The sequence below is a fragment of the Cajanus cajan genome, chromosome 1 (genome assembly GCF_000230855.2).
Source record: "Cajanus cajan strain Asha chromosome 1, NIPB_CcT2T_4, whole genome shotgun sequence".
NCBI lineage: Eukaryota > Viridiplantae > Streptophyta > Magnoliopsida > Fabales > Fabaceae > Cajanus > Cajanus cajan.
This window is the reverse complement of record NC_138517.1, coordinates 40,015,968-40,025,212: the sequence shown is the minus strand read 5'-3', so window position 1 is coordinate 40,025,212 and position 9,245 is coordinate 40,015,968.

Here is a 9,245-nt window from a genome sequence, read left to right as displayed (position 1 = left end):
GATCAACACACAACTTGTAAACAACTTCACAACTTAACCACAACATGCATCTCATTTACATCCCATTTTCATCGTGAAAGCATCACCAACAACATCATTAATGAATATTTAATCATATATTAGCAACACACAACATTTTCACCTTGTATCACAACTCATATACAACTAACAAATTTACAATCTAGCTTCCCTTACTTGAAGATTAGCTCTAAAAGCCAAGAATTTGAAAGGAAGAAGAAGAAGAAGAAATATCCTCCAAAACTTGACTCTTGAACTTCTGGCACGTCTAGAACGACCCGTTCTGGCACGTCTAGAACGGCTTGTTCTAAAACTGGAACGGTCCGTTCTAGAGTTGAATTTAACTCACAATGACAACTTTGGAACGGCCCGTTCCAGTCCAAGATTCATAGGCCTATTTAGTAGTTTGGAACGGCCCATTCCAATTTGGGAATGGCCCGTTCTGGGCTACTAAATCACTCTTATTTTAGTAGTTTAGAACGGCCCGTTCCAATCCAGGAATGCCCCGTTCCAGTCTACTAACTACGTTACACTTATAACTATTATTTTATAAACCATATTTTATTTTTTCTATATATTTCATCGTATAACCATACCTTCAACTAACCACTTACTATTATGTAATTTTTATTATTTTAAAAAATATTACGTACATAGTGCCTTTTTAATGGAACAAGATTCATGGATGATAGGTGAATCCTCTATCTTCTTTCTTCTTCCTTGATCTTTCAAACATGAGGTCTTTGAAGAAGAAGAAATTTGAAAATGATGGAAAGATGAAGAGATGGTGGTGCCACTCCCAAAGAAGAAGATAAGCCAAGAAGGTTTTTTACCACAAGAAAAAGATCCTTAATGAGAGATTCAAATGAAGTTGCACTTAAAGAGAGAAACTCTTACGACTCTCGAATTTGATAGAAAATTCAATCTCAAATATGATTTAGAAGTGGTGTATAAGAAATATTTAAGTCCTATATTTAAAGTTTGGTAGTTTGTGGTACAAGTTAAGTTAATCAAGGTTAGGTTAACTTATACACAAGTCAACTAACTCTAGTTCAAATTTTAAATTTTTTTTCCATAATGGAATTCCCAATCCTAGATTTGAAGAGGAAATGAGAGCTTACCACATGGTATGATGCAAAAGGTGTTATGGGAGGTGCGTTAGGAAGAAATGGGTGTGTTGGTAAGAAAGGGTGTAGAAGCAAGCATGTGTGACTAGTGTATGGAATATGTGACTTGGTGTTGATATGTGAATCAATGAGAGTGTAGGGACCACGTAAGTGGATGTCCCACCTCGAGACAAGTCTCTTAACTCTCTCTTGGCCCAAACAAGTTTAATAAGGACATATTTCAAATGAAATGTTAGATCAAATGATAATATTGGAACCCTTAAGGTATCATTTTTAATGATAATAGACATAGATGTTTTTCAAAGAAAAGTTTTCAGATCACACTTTAAGATGAATTAAAATAAGACAATTGGTTATAATGACATGTAGTCTTTTAGACGAACCACTTTGTCTATAAGATGGATGTATTTAATATATATCATTGAAGATGTTTGTAAACCAAATCATATTTGTCTATGTTATTCCTTAACAGATCAAAAGAAATAAAAAACTTCTTCAATACTTGCACTTCAAAAAGGAACAAAGACATGCTTTGTGTCAAAGAAGGACACTCAAATCCCTTGAAGCATGCTAAGTCTCAGAAAAAGTCATTCATAATTGACACATGCAACATTTCCTTTTGTTTGGTACCATAAATGTGATAAGTAGCTTCCTTGATAAGATAAAAGGTGACAATTTGGTGAAACATATTTAATGCATCAACGACCACTTCTCTCTACAAGGAAGGAAAATGAAGATAGATGAAACAATCCTATAAGAGATGCTCAAGGATTTGCAACGGTCATCTTCATGAAACACTTATATAAATAAGCTTGAAGACTTGTAAAGAAAGAAAGAACAATTATTGTAAAAACATATTCATTCTTTATGTAAAATGTTTTGTACTTAATTTGATTGTATCACATCATGATAGTAAGATTAAACAACAAGGGATTTTTCATATTTAACTTTCTGTAATTGCTTGAAGCCTGAAGTGGCTTTGTTGTGAAATAATACTTGGTTGTTGAAGACTATATATGTTGTTGAAAGATACTTGGTTGTTGAAGCTTAGAGAGACTTTGTTGTTCAAATAATATTTGGATAGTTGCTTAAAAAGGCAAGTCAAAGAATATTTATGTTGAGATAGAAGTAGAACAATAAAAGTCTCGTTGATGTTAGCAACTTTCTTTGGATCTTGTTCGATTTCATTAATGAGTTGGTGAACAACATTGCCTACTATGTTCCATTGGGTTTGGTAGAATATTGCCTGCAAACCATCCGGGCCAGGAGCTTTAAATCCTCCCATTTGTTTAATTGCATTGAAGATCTCATCATTTCTAATGGACACACCAATAAGGCTTAATTCATTATCATTTAGATGAGGAAATGAATTGGAGAGACAAAAAGGATTGGTTCTTCCTGTATCAGTAAATAAGCTTTTGTAATAGGTAGTAACCATACTCTCTAACTTATCCTTTTGTGTAACCCACTCATCATTATCATTCATGAGCTTCACAAATATGCCTTTCCTCCTACGTATAATTGTTGAACCATGGAAATAGCGTGTATTCCTATCACCCAGCTCTAACCAATTGCAACGAGATTTCTGGAACCAGATAATTTCCTCCCTCTTAAGAATTAGATCCAACTTTACCCATAGCTCGACCTGAAGCTTTTCCAAAAAATTATTGGGACCTAGAAGAAGCTCGCGAGTGATACCTTGCAGCCGTTTGAGAAGTCTACGCTTAGCATAGAAAATATTTCCAAAGGTAAATTTGTTCCACTCTGTTAAGGACTTCTTTGTGTGGCTTACCCGTTGATTCCAAACCTGTTGGATATTCCATTCGCGACGCATGAAATCAACAAAACCATCATGGGTAAGCCATGCAGCCTCAAACCGAAAGGGTCTTCTAGTACGACATTGAAGCCTTTCAGGAAACAACCTTAGCAATATAGGAGAGTGATCTGATTTCAAAGGGTTTAGGTGAGAGACAGTTACCTCCAAATACAAGAGGCTCCAGTCAAAGGAAGTCAAGGCTCTATCCAATCGTTGAAAATTTCTTTCTCAACGCCAAGTGAAGGGGGCATCGTTATATCCCAAGTTTATAAGGTTGCACTGATTGGCACAATCACGAAATGCATTATCACCTCTCAAACAAGAATTTCTGGCTCCCCCTGCTCTTTCATGAGAGCTAAGAACAATGTTAAAATCTCACATAACCATCCAAGGACCGTCCAACTGGTTTGCAATGCAACATAAGTCCCTCCAAAGTTGTACTCTACCCTGAGAGTGCGAGCTAGCGTAGACCATAGTACAAAACCAAGTTGAAAATTCATCTTGAACCTGGAGATGAATAAACTGATTAGACTATTTTTTCATCTCCACCTGCCACCTCCGTGAATCCCACATACACCATAATCCCCCTGCATGGCCCTGAGCTGGCACCATGTGACATTTTTCCAGCTTAATTTGACGTGAAATCCTTAGTGCATTGTCACCACTAATGTGCGTTTCCATAAGACAGAGTAGGCCCACATTAAATTCACTAATGATCTCATTCATTAATGTCACAAAACCACGAGCTCCTACTCCCCTACAGTTCCAGGTTAAACAATTCATTAAAACCTGTTGGAGTTGTTTGGATTTAAAATCCCCTCCTCATTATTACCCTCCTTCCTACTTGAGCTGTGAATTGTAGACTTGCTGAGCTTATTATTATAAGATGGGTCGAGGTGTGCTATCATTGCATTCACAAAGGCATGGGTTTCTGCATCTTGTAATATCACTTGGGATGAGGTATTATCCATGACAATATTTGAGTTAATTAATGCGTCGATGGTTCCTAGGCCATCAAGGACTTTACGGGAATTTTCTTGTTGATCCATGACCTTCACAGAGGTTCCAGGAGAACTTGTGCCCGCAATGGGTAGACTGGAATTCACCGACGAGACTTTGTCCTTATGGTTTGCCTCGGATGGTCAACTTTTAACATGCCTGTTTTGCCCAATCATTAATTTTGGATGCCCTCCATTAAATGGGTTGCCATGACCCCGTGCGGTTTGTGGGTTTTTACTTGCCTTTGGGATTTCGAATTTTAGTTACATGATTCATAACAGGTGCATTACTATTGGATTCAACCATGTGCATGTGTTGCATGGGTGTTTTCACATGGGTATTTTCAGGAGAGAGAAACCCCTCTTGTTGCTGATGTGGCATAATCAAAGTATTATAAGATTGATTGGTAATCGTACCTGAATTATTCCGTGAATCCTGTGAGTGGATAGTGGCTTTTTTAAAGCTTGGGTTGTTATGATACTTGCCCGATTTTTTTTCCTCGTTTGACTATCATCCATGGTCCATACATTGCCTCAGAATTCGGATAGGGTATATTCTCCTCCGTGATATTTGTAACAACCTCCACCTTTGATTGTGTCTCCTTATTCGTCATGACTGGTGAGGCTATGTTCTGCTCGCCATCGTCAACTTCCATGACCCCTAAAGTTTGTTTTCCTCTATCAGCAATTGGATTGGGAGCCTGGGCAATAAGAGGGACGCATTGATCTTGTTTATGTCCGTATCTACCACAATTGAAGCATATAGCATGTAAACCCTCATATTCTAATTTGATGATGTGACCCATGACATTAATCATAGAGATCAGCTTCCTGTTGAGGTTGATCTCCACACAAATCCTAGCAAGTTTACCTCTTGAGTGGATAGAGGTTAACTTGTCAATCTTTAACATTGACCCCGGTTTGTTCCCCACACGCCATAGAAAACGATCATTATAGAGTTCGATGGGTAGCCTGGGAATCCTTATCCAAGCAGCAACCTTTCTGGTTTGGGATGAAGTAACTGTGAAGAAAGGTCTCCACCGTTGAACCAAAATATAATGATCAGCGATCATCTAAGGACCTTCATACAAGGCATGTCTATAGTCCTCCTCTAAAGAAAATTGAACTAGGAAGTAGTCGTTGTTGGTTTTCTGAGCAAGCGCACCCAAGTCTCTGTAATATAGTTAAAAGGTTGTCAATCCTCAGGGACTTGTGAAGTAAGCTTTGATTTCTATTATACTAATTGTTACTTGTAAATTTAAAACTTGAGTAATTACACATGTTCAAAATTTGATGTGAATGATAAATCAAACTTAAGCAACCAAAAGTCAGAGTAGATTTAAGGGAAACAAATATGAGAAACAGTTGGGATTAGATTTCATCAATCTCCCTCCTATGCATTCATATTGATTCTTTCAAATGATTCCATTACTCATGGCCATTGAGTTCTCTATATTCATTCAGACCCAATTCCTTGGCATAAGAAATTCTAAGATATTTAACTCAATGAATGATTCCTCACTTCATTCAGTTAAATATCCCGCATTAAGAGTCAGAACTTATTACAACTATTAATTCCAAAATCATTCCAGACTTTTGAAACTAATAGGTGATTCATTCCAAGTCTTGATTCAGAAAACGTTTTTCAACCAAATTCTAAATCCGAAATCAAAGATAAATGATCAGTTCATCAAAGCATTAAGAATAGAAACAAATCACAGGCATTGAGTAATAGATGAGACATATATATGAATCAAAGGGGAATACAAAGGAGTTCGATGATTACATCAATCCTAACCTTAGAGCTTTAGCTCTCCATGGTACAAGAAATCACAAAACAACAAGAAGAAAGGTAGAAGAAAGAGATCCTCTGAAGAATCGCGTCCCCACGAGCTCCAAAGTGCTCTGTTTCCTTGTTCCTCTCTGTTCTTCTCTTCGTACAACTCGTGGTCCCATTTTTCTCTATCCTCTTCCCTTTTATAAGTGCTGGAATTAAAACAGAATAGGCAAGAAAGAGAATAACCCGCTCAGGGCCTTGAAACGGCTGAGCGGTTTGGAGAATTCTTCAACATGAAGTAATCTGAAGGGCTGAGCCCCTCAAATCCACTAAGTTCCTGCTTGATTCTTCACCATTAAGCAACCAAAAGGGGCTGGGCGCTTCATATCCGCTGAACGCCTAGGAGGCAGAGAGCACTCCTTCTTCCAGGGCCAAAACCGCTCAGCGCCTTAGAGTGGCTGAGCGCCTCTCCTTTGCTGCATTTGTTGAGCTCTCTAGCTTGAAAGTGCTTAGCCGTTTTGAAGGGCTGAGTCCTTTACCTCCAGACTTCAAAACCTACAAAATAAACACAAAATTTGATCAAAAGACTCATCACTCCCTGTAATAATGTAAATTAAGAGCCCCTCTTTGATTCTAAGTATATATTGACCAAAATTATATCAATATGTACAAAAAATTGGGCTAGATAAGTGTCTCAAATTTAGATTTCATCAGACTAGTTAGACACTTATCAGTCGTTTGACATATCAATCATGCGCATCGATCCCGTTTTAATCCAGTCGCGGTTGATTTTTTTTCTCTAAGGCTTTGAACAATATTCGTTTACCTAGGACATGAATAATCATCGCATTCTTCCAAGGGGAACACCATCCTTCAAATTCCTCTTGAGAAACATTAATAGACAGACACGGATCATGATCAGGATCCTCCTCCTCTGGGTGAATCTCCTCTTCTGCAAACACCTCTTCGAAAACCTCCATCTCCTTCAACAGGGTCTTGTAGTCTGTAACAAACCTCTCCCTATCTGCTACCAGAACACTTTCAGCATAGGAGCGTTTCGACCCCTTCCTTGGTGGAGAGGAAACTGATTGCTCAGCCATTGTAGAATCCATTATCGTCTCTCCATTCTTCGTTTTGACTTTCTTAGTGCATCGTTGAATGACGTCTTCTACTTCTTCTTCCGAAACCCTAACAGAGCCCTCCATCTGTTAGGGGGTATTTTTGTTCTTTTTAATAAATTAAATATAATATCATACTTTTTATTGTTGTTTACATTACATTTTTTTATATATATTTATAACTTTAATTTAGTTCAATTTAATAAATTTCATATACGTGAATATATCGAGATAATTTCATATTTTAAATTAATAAAAAAAATTGTAACAAATTTAAAAATAATAATTGTCTTAAAATGATAAAATTACTTCAAATTTAAAATAAAGGATCAAAATATATTTTTTATAAAGATAAAAAAATATTTTTTTTTAAATAAAAGACATAAATCTTTAAAACAATTTAACCAATTTGTTATTTTTCAACAAGACACAAAATGTTTTTTCTTTCTATTATTAATGTTATCTCCTCTAAATTAAAATATCCGAAATATTCTCTAATCAATTATAAAGTTACACCTCTCAAAAAAATAAAAAAGTTACACTTGTCAATAATTTTATACTAAAATATTTATTTACCATTAAAATCAAATTATTTTATTATTATTTTTAAGAGAAAATCCGTGCTTTATTAGTATTGTGAGATGTGCAAGTTAATTATTTCTCTCACTAACTAATGAAAAATCCATGCTTTATTAGTATTGTGAGATGTGCAAGTTAATTATTTCTCTCACTAACTAATGAAAAATCCATGTTTTATTAGTATTGTGAGATGTGCAAGTTACAAAACGGTTATATTGTAGTTTTATTTTTGGAGAAATAATAATTTTTATTTTAAATAATTAAGTGAAATTACTAAGTCATCACCAACTAAAAAATAATTATGCAGTTACCATAATAAAAAAGGGTAAAAATGTCTTAAAATTTTTATACATGAAAATGATGAACTTCCTTTATACATTGTTATAGATAATAGGAAAAATATTAATATATATAGTTATCATGGTTTGAAAAGGATTCTTTTATTTTATTTATAATATTCATAAATTGGATTTTGTACAATGTGGTTTCAATAGTAATGGTCATGTTATTTATAATATTGATGGTAACAATGTCAATGACAATTGTTATAAAAAAAATGTTAGTAACACAAATTTCTTCAAACTTTTTTAAACATATTTTGTCTCATTGGTTGAAACTTATTAAAAAATATAAAATTTGGCAGTTTTACACTTTATTTAATAACACTTTTGTTTTTCTAATTATTGAAAAATTTAATGTGTCATTGACATTTAATGACACTCTCCTATGAAAATGTTGATCTTAGTGTTATTGTGATTGAAAAGATCAAATCAAATGTAGCAAGAACGTGTTTTTATATAACTAAAAACTATATTTACATTTTCAAGAGTATTGAAATTTATATCTATACTTTCTATACCTATTTTAAAGAATAAATTTTGGTAACCACTATTTTGGTTACTATTTTTTTATGGGACATTTTTATCCTTCAACTTATGCTACACACTTTAATTATAATTATAATTATAATAAATATACAAATGCAATACAACTTAATATAAAAAATGAATAGATTTTGATAACTATTATTTTAGTTTTCACTTTTTTATTGAACATTTTTATCCTTAAATTCATAGTACACTTTTAAGTATCATTTTGATTTTTCTCTAAGAAGTTTTTTTTGAAAATTTTTTAACTTCTTATTTATTTCAAATGTTATTTAGTATGTTTATTTATAAATTAAATTTTACTATTTTTAAAATAATAAACCTTATATATTAAAAACGACAACTTCTCTTTTTTAAAGAGTTATCTCTAATAGTTTTTTCTAACTTATTTTTTAATTTTATTTATCATATTTATTTAGAAATTATATTTTATAATTTTAAAATAAATTATTAATAAATTTAAAATTATTTTGTACCAATATAAATTATATAATATAAATATAAAATCTAATTTATATATTCACTCTTATATATTAAACATGAATGACTATCTTATTAATAATATTTTTGAGATTGTTTTCGATAAAAGAATTTTTAAAGATTTTTATTTAACTTTATATCTAATTTAATATTTTATTTATTATATTCATTTATAAAATAAGTTTTTATATTTTTAAAGTAAAAATGATGCATATTTAATAATAATATTGTTATAATATAAATATTTCATCATAAATTTAAGATATATTTATATGTTTTAAAATATATATTTATATAAATTTAAATATAATTTATGTGTACAGAAACTAAGAAATACACGTCAAGTATTAGTGTGCTAAGTTAATAAAAACCATTAGCGAAACAGTTTCCTGTTAAACAACCATGCAGAGAACATGGTCATGACGAGGTTGGGAATTGTTGCTCC